The sequence below is a fragment of the Nicotiana attenuata genome, unplaced genomic scaffold (genome assembly GCF_001879085.1).
Source record: "Nicotiana attenuata strain UT unplaced genomic scaffold, NIATTr2, whole genome shotgun sequence".
In the NCBI taxonomy this organism is placed as follows: Eukaryota; Viridiplantae; Streptophyta; class Magnoliopsida; order Solanales; family Solanaceae; genus Nicotiana; species Nicotiana attenuata.
In genome coordinates, this window is record NW_017674321.1 from 1 (window position 1) to 8,904 (window position 8,904).

The following is an 8,904-nucleotide window of genomic DNA, read 5'->3' on the forward strand; positions in this document are numbered from 1 at the left end:
CTATAAGGAAAAGAGAACCAAACAAAAATGACTAGAAATAACAGAAAATTGCATTAGACAGATAGTGAAAGGGTTTGAACAACAAAGAAGCAAACTAAACTAGGGTTACAACCCTGGAACAACCCTAGACAACACTAAACGAGTTACTACGAAAAAACAAACTAGGCAAAATAAAAGGATAGAAAGGTTTGAATCACAAGACAATATCCGGATACTTACCCAACAATTTAATAGAGGGACAGCCAAGCTCTCAATCACAAGACATTATCCGGATTACAACCCTGAAAATAACCCGGACAACAGAAATGACAACAAAATAAATCACCAAGACTCCTCTCTAGCTAGCCAAGAGATGGAGCGTCTTTCCAATTACCAAGCACGGCATCTTAGCCACTGAGTTCAACATCAACATTGCTGGAACCTTCACAAGTCTTCATCTCATTGTCCTTAGCAAATTGCTTTTGGGTCCCTTTAGTCGGCTCGTTCTTATGATCAACTTCCAGAACCAAGAGTGACAGCGCTGAAAGCTTTGCGGCAGGTGGCCCTCCGAGGATCTTAGAATAGTTCTTATATTCCTTTTCCACACAAATCATGTCCTCCATATGCGTCTCATTTTGAACAGGCAATGGACTTTGGCTAGTATTTGCTGCATTTGGATTTTGCACGGTAATGTCACATGCATCAATAAGCTTCTGGTTTGCTCCTTTCAGATGCCAACACTTCTCTATGTCATGCCCTGGGGCATCTGAGCAATATGCGCACCTTTGAGAAAAATCAAACTTCTTTGGAAGAGGGTTTGGCATTTTTATCTGAATCGGCTTCAACATGTCCAATTGTCTTAGCCTATGGAACAGACTGGCATATGGCTCTCCCAATGGAGTGAATGTTTTCTTTCTCGGCAACCTCTCGTTCTTAAATGCTTTATTGGGCCAGAAACCTGATCCAGGAGGGTTTTAGTAGGCTTGTGGGGGTGGGTATGACATTTGTGGACGTGGTGCGGGCCATTGCAGGCCTCGTGGATGTGGAGCATATGGTGGGGCATTGTGGATGGGGTATCGGGAAAGTGATGTACGATTTTGGGGGTTCTGTGGAGAGAAGTAGCAGTGAGGAGGATGACAAGGATATCCGCGGGGTCGATATTGAGGCTGAAAGCGTTTAGCAAGAATGCCCACTGGATCCTGTCGTTGGCGGGGCTCAGCAACATCTTTTCTATAAATGGGAGGACTGTCCCGAGCAACTTGTTCATTCCATCTGAGCCAAAAGTCCCTAAAACTTTCCTTGGGTTTCTTTTCCATTTGTGATAGGGAGGAGCGGTCTGGGACAGTCTCTATATTGTACTGAAAGTGTCGCACAAAATCTTGAGCCATGTCGCCCAATGTAGGCCACTTACCGACATCTTGACGATTATGCCATTCCAAAGCTGCCCCAGTCAAGCTCTTATTGAAATATGCCATCAACAAGTCATCTTTCTCTCCAACACTTCTCATTTTACTGCAATAACCCCTCAGATGGGCTAGCGGATCTCCACACCCATCATACAAGTTAAACTTTGGCACTTTAAATCCCGCGGGCAGGCGAACGTCAGGGGACACAGACAATTTTTTGTAAGCCATGTTACCCTGGTCTCCCATTCCTTGCTTGTTCTTTAAGGATTGTTCTATGCCTTTCAGCCTTCTGAATATCCCATCTCGCCCTTCTCTTCCCGTGAACGTTTCATTTTCAACATGAGGCTCATCCCGCGGGCCCTGTTTGTATGAGTAGGGAACCTTGTGGGCAACCTTTGAGGGGTAATATTGGGCATCATGAGTTTGGAGATAAGCTGGTGGATCTGGAGAGTATGCAGGATCATCTGGCATTGTGCCCGGAGCTTGGGTAAGGGCAACATCTAGGAAGCTATGTGGTGGCGGGGGTGGTGCCTTCCCAGTCATCCAAGCCTGATACATGTCCATCATGTGTTGTCTTAACATCCCTACCTCATCAGCCAAACCAGTTTCCTGTTCAACCAACCGCTTTGGGGCCCCGGTATCAACCAACTCAGTTCTATTATTGTCTGCCATTGCCTTTTGACTTTATGTTGTGGAGAGGAGTTACTACTTCGGGAGCCGCAAACCAACCACCTTTCTGTACTGAATTGTCAACAACAAACTTGTTAGTGACTAAAGCTTAACAGATAGGCAACCGCACATTTGGGGGAATGAATGCACCTAAGCAGTTAACCGTTTCTATTATGCATTTGATCGGTTGTTTGCGTCATCCCGGCTTTCCATTTGCAACTACTCTTTTTCTCTCTTTTTTTCTTTTTCATTCTTGCCTTTCTTTGCTTGATTTCCCTTTATTTTATTCTCTCCATTCCCTCTCTTGTTTTGCCATTGTTTCCTCCTCACGGTTTCTTATTTTCTCTCTTTTGCCTTTCTTTTTCTCTCTTGTTTTTCCTCTCTTTCTTCTTTTCCTCTTTTTATCACTCTTTCTTTTCTTTCTTTTGGTTATGGTCGAATCCTATGGATATTGCCTACGTATCATGACCCCGCATGAATCAGACCAAGCGTAGTTCTGGGGGATAAAAATAAATAATAACATTTTGGGATTTTCAAATAAAAATAAAATGTTTTGATTACAACGACTCATCCTACCGAATTTTTACCATAAAAACAACAGGCTCAAAAAGGAAACTAACAGGAGAAAAATCAAGACTCATTTTTTACTCAAAAAGTTATCACTATTTTTTCAAAATTTTCATAAAAATATCCGGCTTTGCCAATACGGTCTTTCAGCACCTCGAGGAAGAAGATTTTAAGGCTGTGTTTGCTAACCGGCCAAATAATTTAAAAATGACCAAAGGCGGCTGTTCTTGCAAAAACAAACTCCCGGCGCCCTTAGGGGACATTCGGCTATTTTTTACAAGAATGGCATCACCTTACTTATTTATAATAAAAATAAAATTTTTGTACTTTTTTTTCGCTATTTTTCAAAAAGGAAGTTGGACCCGATGGGGGTTGCCTACGTATCTCACACCCTGTGAGAATCAAACTGGCGTAGTTCGGGCAAATAAAACAAAACCAACTATTTTTGAAAACAAAACCTTTTTCTTCTTTGTTTTTTTTTTCATTTTTCTCAAAAATTCGGCAGAGTTTCAGTACCATTTGGACATTGGGTTTTTTTTTCTTCTTTCAAAACAGGTGATTAACTCACTTAACCCTTACACTGCTATTTTCTTTCTCCACCTTTCTCCCATCATTCAAAAGTCGGTCGGCATGCGAACCCGAAGTAAATAAATGCACAAGTAGCACGTAAAATATGCATCAGGATGGTCTTTGATTCTGGGTACACCTGTCCTAGACGGACCCAACTCCTGTGTTGAGTCCCCTAAGTCAACTGCACATGATGCAAACAAACGTTCCTACTAGGGATCCGGCATGAGGTTTTGTTATACTAGGTTTAAAACCTAGGTTTATTGTTCTAGACTTGGCTTACCCGAGCGGACAGCTCGAGCCGAGGGGGGCAGCGTACCGGGAATACAGAAGCTTCACCGGCTTTGCAACTTGTCCGAATCTCGTTCTAAATTTGGAAATTGACTCTAACAGAAAAGAAGTCACATGAAGTGCACACTCCTTCATGATTTAGAAGACTCAGAGAGAGGAGGGATTCATAACAATTTGTATACAATTCACCAATATTAAAGCAGTAAAAAGCAACATTTAGCACATTAGGCCCAAACATGTAACAAAATCAGATAAAGCCAAATATAACAATTTATCCAAGCTCAAATTCTTGAACCCTGAACCGAAGTTCTGGGTTCTTGTCCCCAGCAGAGTCGCCAGAGCTGTTACACCTCCTTTATCACTACACTCCCGGAAGGGTATAATAAAAGGGAGTTTTTCCAATTAAAAGACAATCGAAACGGGATTTATTATTAAAAGATTTAGAGTTGCCACTTGGGAGATTTATGGTCTCCCAAGTCACCGGTTCAAATACCGAATCGAGGAAAGGGTTGACTCTGTATTATAGTCCGCAAACCAGAAATTCGGGTAAGGAATTCTATTAACCCGGAAGAAGGTGTTAGGCATTCCCGAGTTCCGTGGTTCTAGCACGGTCACTCAACTGCTATACTTGGCATAATTATCTGATTTTAAGAATATTTTGAACCTATGTGCATTTTAACTTTTAACCGCTTTTATTCGTTTTTAAAGAAGATTTAAAGTCGTCTAAAATATGTCTTTGGATCACGTCACATGAAATGCACCCGTAATTCGAAACACATTTTATTCAACGTTATGAGGATTTGGAATTGGGTCACATGAAATGCACACCCGAGTTTAGGAAAGTAATATTATTAATGTACGCGCCTAAAGCAACTACGCGTTTTTAGCTTTGCGAGGGCCATGGAGATTTGCTAAATGGCGCACCTCGAATTCTAAGGATAAACAAGGCTAATTAAACGAGGGTCATAAACTATTTGTGTCATCTAATGTGGCTCACCTTTACTAACTAACCGGCCTAATCAATTAAAAGACCAAAGGGAATTTCGATGTTACTTAAAAGCAAATGCCTCAATTCAAACGTAAATTGGTTAATTACAACTGCAGAGCTACCCAAATGCCTTGAATAAAACTGGACCAATAGCAGACTTCGGTGGAGTTAACCATATTGAAAAGAAAAGGGGAATATGCGATAAAGCAAGGCAAATGGTTCAAACCACAAAAGCCTCCAGACTCGGGCTCAAGTGAGCCCAAATTGATGAAACAACCAACGCCCCATGAGAGGTGTAACTGACTTCAATTGTTATTCAGCTGGGCCGGCGTTTGGCCCAGTTCTCGTGACCCAAATGATTCGAGCCCAAATCAAATAGCGCGAATCAAACTGCCATTGACATGGAGCAAAAGATCGAATTTGCAGAATTAAATTATGATTTTAAAACAACCAACACAAATTAACTAAGCAACTTCTAATTTCAACCTTGTGCAACTTCAGGACAAATATGCTTCATGATCAATCCAACAACCAAATTCAATAACTAATGGGCTTAAGGAACAAGCCCCAGACAGCAATGGTAAGCTGTCTACCTTGCATATAATCTCAAAACCCAAGGTTTAAAGAGCTCAAACCTTGTGAGAACAAGGTCGAGGGTCACGGACTCGAAGTCGTGTCTCTACCAAAGCAAATAACCCCTCCACACTTGGTCACAAACCAACAGACCCCATTATCACCCAATAAATGGTACACCAGGACATTGAATTTCATTAAGAACAGAGGTTCGATATCAAACTCGACAAATATTTATGTTTGGATTCGAATACAAACTGAACTTACAAATACCTCATGGCAACCCAAACCAATAACCTTTCAATACTAATATTAATCAATCCACAAGAAAAAACATGCTAATTATTTGGATCAAAAATCAACCTAAACTCATTCCTTTAAATATGCGAGTGCTAAACCAAAGACTGAAATAACATGCAACTAATGACCAGATCTCTTTATCGCCCAAACACATGTAATAGAATATAATCCATCTAGGCTATACTCCGAATTAGAACACATTTCCACTAATCACAGAACTTGGAGAACAAAGCACATCAATCACTCAAAATATGGAATTATGCCAAGCTCTCAAGAGCACACTATTATCTTTGTAACACATGAATAATCAAAAAATTTCAGTGGCAAGCATATTACAAAACACTAGAGAATGTTGAAAGAAAATAGGTAGACAGAAGAAATAAAACTAATCACAACTTGGATTCAATTAACTTTCCACTCAAAACACATGCTTGCACTCAAATTGTTGTCCACAGTTTGAGATGTTACCTGGTATTGAACAAACAAAACCAAAAGAGAGTGAGGGATTAGCAATAAGCAGCAACCGAAGTTAGCCCAGATTCAACATTCGAACAGTGAAATTAGCTCAAAAGCTCAATGGAACAGTAGACAAACAAAAGAGCTTGAACCAACACTTTCAAAACCCCAATTCAATCCATTTTTATCCCCAGAAAGAGAATCAGTGATTTTTCAGAAGTTTCCAAGGAATTCTAGCTACTGAAAGGATCAGCAATTTCTAATTTTTCAGATTTTTGAACATTTCTCTTGTCCTTTCAAGTTTTCAGATTTTTATCTCTCATTTTTTTGTTCTTGCATATCAAGTTTAGGGTGCCTTTATAGGCAAGGAAAGTAGGGCAACCTAGACAATTCAGTTTCGCAAATAGGCCCTTCAGCAATTTTCGTTTTTGCCTAGATAGCCTTAGTTAAAAATCTGAAAATCAAGTTAAACCCCCCACCCAACTTCCTAGAAGCTTCTCAATTAGTTACACTTAAGATTCCTTCAACCAAATACCTAAACTACCCCCCAAAGCCCCAAAAATTACCCCCAGCCAATTAAGCAGGGAAACCAAAACGGATATATGCAAATGAAATGGGCCTGAACTTCTAATTCTAATCTCAGCCAGAACTCTATTCCTATAACAAACTTCACCTCATTCATGGGCCTGAAAACTACAGCCCAAACATGAATTTCTTCAAAACAACCAGACTTTGAATTAAAAAAGATTTTACCAGGGAAACTCAGTAACATTTTTTTTCTTTTCGTTTTTTTTAAAAAAATAATTACATCGCCCAAATCCCATTATATTGAACGCCAGGATAAAACTCAAATTAAAGAAGAGAAGAATTCAGAATCATATACGTGCACACAAATTGACCTAAAATACGTAAAAGGCAGAAGAGAGGAGAAGCAGAAACCAAATGAGTTCAGGAACTAAACAAACGAGGATGATGAAGAAAATACCTCTAAAGTTACAAGGACAAGGCTTGATAAACTTTAAGCGACCTCGATTTGACTCGAAACTGGTATTAACCGCGTGTTCTCTTTTGAGGACAAACGAGCAATACTCGTTTCAAGCCCTATCGTTCATTGAACTTGAAGGCTTGACAGATTCTCTTTTCTTCGATTTAAGATTCGAAACTGGCCCGATTTGGCTAGGATTTGGGGGGAAATAATGGTAGATGAGGACTCACGGTGGGGTGATGATCGCCTGGTTGAATTTTGGGGAAGATTTGAGCTCCGCCGCCGCCGGAAATGGGGAAGGGGTGTAAGGGTAGCGCTGGTTCGATGGGAGAGAAAAGGAATGAAGATAATACTAGGTTAATCTCACGGATTTCGGACATATTAATTTAGAATGGGGGAAGTGGTATGAGCCGTCGGATTTGAGGAATAGATGGCTAAGATTGGATTAAACTGAAGGAACCTAAAACTACGTCGTTTGGACGTCAAAACGGGGCTGACCGAGTTGGACACGGGTTTGGGCTGGTTTGGGTCGGGTTTCAGGTGCATTTGATGTGGGCTTAGGAAAATTGATGGGGTTTGGCCCAAAATCCTGATCCTTCTCATTCTTTTCTTTTTCTTTTATTTCAAACTCTTTTTTAGTTCCCTTTTTTTTAAAATTAAAAATAAAATCCTATCACAAAGCCAAATTAACCTAAAAAAAACTAGTTAATTCTAAATTACCATTATTAACTAAACCAAATTAAAGGACAAACTACCCAAAATTCAAAATTAAAGCTAAAAATGTAAAATAAACTATTTTGTGATTTTCCTTTTATAAAACAACTTAATCACTAATTAATTCTTAAAAATGCAAAGTCAAATCCTAAATGCAAATGCAACGTATTTTTGTGTTTTTTTTCATTAATTAAACAAAATAAACATGCACAGACAAATGTGAACAATTAACCAAAAATGCCACAAAAAATCCACAAAATTGCAAACAATGAAAAAAAATTATTTTGTTTTGAATTTATGGGAGTTATTCATATAGGGCAAAAATCACGTGCTCGCAACTGTGACTTTACATTTCTTATATGCCTTTATTTGTTTAATCCCTTTAAGCATTTAATTCTTTCTTCTGTTACAAAACTAACTTGTCTTTTGTTTCTTTCTCTTATTTCTTTTACTGCCTTCCTTTACTGCATTCCTTTATTACTGTTTTAAATTATTGTAATTATTATTTTATGAACGTGCAAATACGTGAAAACTTGTTTTAATTATTGCATAAGCATGTTTTCAACATCATATTCCACTCGTGCCAAACAAAATACCATAGCAACACTTATAATGAGTGGTTGCGCCCTTCCGATATTATCACCCCCTAAATCGGGCAAAGGCATATTTGCAGTAAAACCAGTCGATCAACGGTGTAGTCGACGGTTCCGCGCCTTTCCCTCTTGAGTTGTCCGCTTAAGGGTACCAGTCTAATACACCATAGAAACCTTACTCTGTTTAATTGTGCATGCATCATGGTCAAACCTAGCCGAGTCAGTTATGTTGTCCGCATAATGACTCTTTAAGATAGCCTTGTCCAAAGTTCACTGGGTTTTTCCAAAACCCAAACGGACGCTACCACATTTTGGGCATTTATTTGGAGAACTAAAATACTTCTATGCCAATTGTTGATATTAACTAGTCGAGTCTGGTGGGGGTAAGGGCCTAACCTTTTTGTCTTGCAGAAATATGATGCACGAGGTCCCTAGATTCGGCATGGTCACCAACATCCACCCCAAACTACTATGCTGGTGGAAGGATCTTCATTCCAGCGATCAGACTATTGTCCGGAAATACCTGGGAAACCTACCTTCTCATCTGGCCAGAGCTTACTTGCTACTAGGAATGCGCAAGCTAGGGGAGCTGTTCGATGGAGCCAACAATGCGGAGTCTGGGGAAGGTCCTTCTGGGACCAAATAGATAGGAGTTTTCATTTCTGCTTTATAAAATGTAATAAGGTCTATGGCCACTAATTACATCTTTATTTCTTATTATTTAGTGTCGTTCTGGGATTCGTCTACTTTTATCAATAAAATGAGGCATTTAACATACTAAGTTCTCCAAATCAACTTGTCACTAGGCCTACCTTA